Here is a 2,965-nt window from a genome sequence, read left to right on the forward strand (position 1 = left end):
GCTCCCCTGCCCCCTACTTACCAGCTCCAAGTCGAGCCGCAGCTCCCTGCTGCACCCACCAGGGACTGCCTGAGCCAAAGCTCTCCAAATATTTTCCGAAGATTCAGAGAGATTTGAATTGATTCGGGCCTTTTAATTGGTCCCCAATTCGACTCAGTTTCGGCCACCGAATCGGGCCAAATCTCCAAATCGAATCACCACCCAAAGCTTTGCACAGCCCTACTAACCAAGTCCCAATGACTGATTTGCTACCACCGGGCAAAACACAGAATTATACAGTAGGATTATTTCTGACAAAGAACGGAGCATTTCCTGTAAGATGGTAACATTGCTGACTCACAATATGACATTAGCTGAAGTCAAGGACACCCTAGTGCTTTACAGGATTAAGTTCTGAATTACAGTTCAGTTCTTACCTTTTCAGAGAAGGTAACAATTCTCTTTCTTTTTCCATCCTTATGCCACCCCAGTGGATAAAATGCTGCGAAAATGCTGAGTATATTTTGCAGACTGTGCTTCAATTGTTTTTTCTTTTTTTCCCCCCTCTGGATACTTGAATTTTGTCAATACATTTCATGCTTGGGTTTGCCAAGAAAAGGAATCTGCCTCTTTTGTTGACTGGCATAAATCCTGTGCAAACTATGCTTAATGAAAAGAGGGCCATAGTTAAAGGATGGCTTCCTGAAATTACTATCTTGGTGAACATCCAAATGCCGTCTTGCCCCACCAACATAAAGAGGTCACTGAATGCATTATCAGTTCAGTAGACCAAAATTAGGACTGGGGAAATGCAAGCACTTTGCAGAGGTATATACCAGGCTCAACAATCCCCAAAAGAAAACAGTACTGAAAACTTAGGTTTCAGCCAACTTTGTAAATGGTATTATGAAACACATGGATATAGAAATAGGCCTGGTTTATGACTCGATCTAAATGTTACATAGAAATGTCTTCAGCTCCTGCATATCTGACCTTTGCATATCCAAACTCTCTTCCCCTAAAATGTGGTAAGTCTATACAATGTGTGGTATAGAATAATTGCTCAGGGGACTAACCTGAATGCTGTCTCTATAAAGAGGTATATTTTCTGAGCTAGGAAGACAGTTAAGATTCACATATGGAAATCTTCTCCAAGTCACATATGGCATGATCCTGAACTTTCCAAAGAAAGAGAGCAACGTACAAAAAGAACAAAGGCTTGTCTTATTTTTTAAAAGACTACAGTGCTTTCATTTATCTGAAATCCAGAGCAAGTAAAATCCTATTTTTTATACTTGTAACCAAGTTTTATGCATCCTCTTGAAAGATTTATGTCCCACGTTAGCTCCAGTATCTTTGAAGATATACCTGACCCATCAGTGAGGGGAATATGAGCAGTAAACTGTGGTTGACTGTTTCAACAAGAAAAACTGCCATAACTTTATGGGAAGCCACAGTATTTAACTTGTGATGTTCTTGCTGAGAAACTAGGCAGGGTAGAGGTTTTTGTATACTAGCCTTTGATCTCTGGACCCTTCTGTGGGCTCCAATGGTGCCTTATAGTCACCAGGATAAGGGATTTTGATTGCCTGAATCTGTGATCAGACAGGAGAATCTCAGTGGTGTATGATGGACTGCACTTACTCAGCAAGGGAACAACCTGAGAGTTGCAGAGGATGCAGGATGGGAGAAGAAAGGACCAGGAAGGTAAGGTGGACTGTTCATCTCCTGCCTACAGTAAAACTCAACACAGTGCATATATCTTCCATTTTCATCTTCTGCTTCCAAACACAAAGGGAGGAAGTGTTTTATTAAGCCAGACATGTCCATTATAATGGGTCTGCTGCTTAATGTACAGGGCCTCAGAATTTCTGCCCCAGACCATCAAAACCGGCTTACAAAAGTCTCTGTATTTTTAATGTTCCCATGAATCAGTTTCAACAAAAAGAATCTTCCTCTTGCAAAGTACAGCGCTTTGGTAGTACATATATATTTTCTATACACACACACGTATATATGCATACATAAAGTATATACATACTTGTTAGTGCATATATATGCTAAACATTACTTATATATACACACACATATAAAAGCATTACATGTATATACAAGTGCAGCTTGTATATAACTATAACTATACAATCTACTATATATATAAATTAGGCTCCTGCACATTCTGTTTTGAAAAGTCTTAATTACACGTTACCTGTGTGGTGACTGAGCGGTACCTTCTTTTAATCTGAGAAGGGGAGGGTTATTTTTATTGTGTTACTGCTTTGTTCTGTGGAATTATGGAAACATTTTGATGGACAACACCAGCCTAAGATGTTAAAACACAAAATCAGGAGATTTCAGAGTGGTGGAGAGTTGGACAAATTCTCAGGTGAAATCCTCCCACCCCACCCCACCCCAAAAAAAAAAAAAAAAAATCACATAAGGGAATAACTTGGGCAGTTTGGGAATTTTAGCCTCTGAGTCTCATGTACTTGCATCTTACAGGTAAGGAAACATATGTCCACTCCAGGGCTGCTTTGGGACTTATATCCAAGTCTGTGAAGTAGTTTGAGCTCCTTAGATGGCAGGTCCAATAGACAAAGCCAAGAGCTATTAATAATTATAAATATGAATTTGGTATAAGTGACAAGATCCCTACGTTACCACATAAAATACCTCATGAAAAAGCAAAATTCACCAGGGAGAAGAAGAATCTAGCATACAACTGCTTTGAAAGCATGTCCTGTTCTTCACCTGGCTCTTCACCATGACCTTGGCTTAGGTTTGTGCACTTCATGTATACCCCTCTACACTGAATGTGCCTAGAGTTTGATCCATAGTGTCTAGGGGTGCAAACAAACTTTCACTGCACCCAGTCTAGATTTAGACAGCTTGCTTTGCACCGCTCCCAGTCTAGGTTTAGGTGGTTTATGCAGGTGACAGCCATTGCATGAGGTAGGTAAGCCAGGGTGGGAGGAGGGGCTTCTGG

At 40.5% G+C, this 2,965-nt stretch overlaps 1 protein-coding gene across 1 annotated transcript in view; it reads right to left on the reverse strand.

The window, feature by feature from the left end:
* The window catches only part of GALNT9 (polypeptide N-acetylgalactosaminyltransferase 9), a 234,440-nt gene that overhangs the window by 207,366 nt on the left and 24,109 nt on the right, over positions 1–2,965 (reverse strand). The gene's annotated exons all lie outside the window — the stretch shown is intronic.

This window comes from Crocodylus porosus, unplaced genomic scaffold (genome assembly GCF_001723895.1).
Source record: "Crocodylus porosus isolate Cpor-Errol unplaced genomic scaffold, CroPor_comp1, whole genome shotgun sequence".
Taxonomy (NCBI): domain Eukaryota; kingdom Metazoa; phylum Chordata; order Crocodylia; family Crocodylidae; genus Crocodylus; species Crocodylus porosus.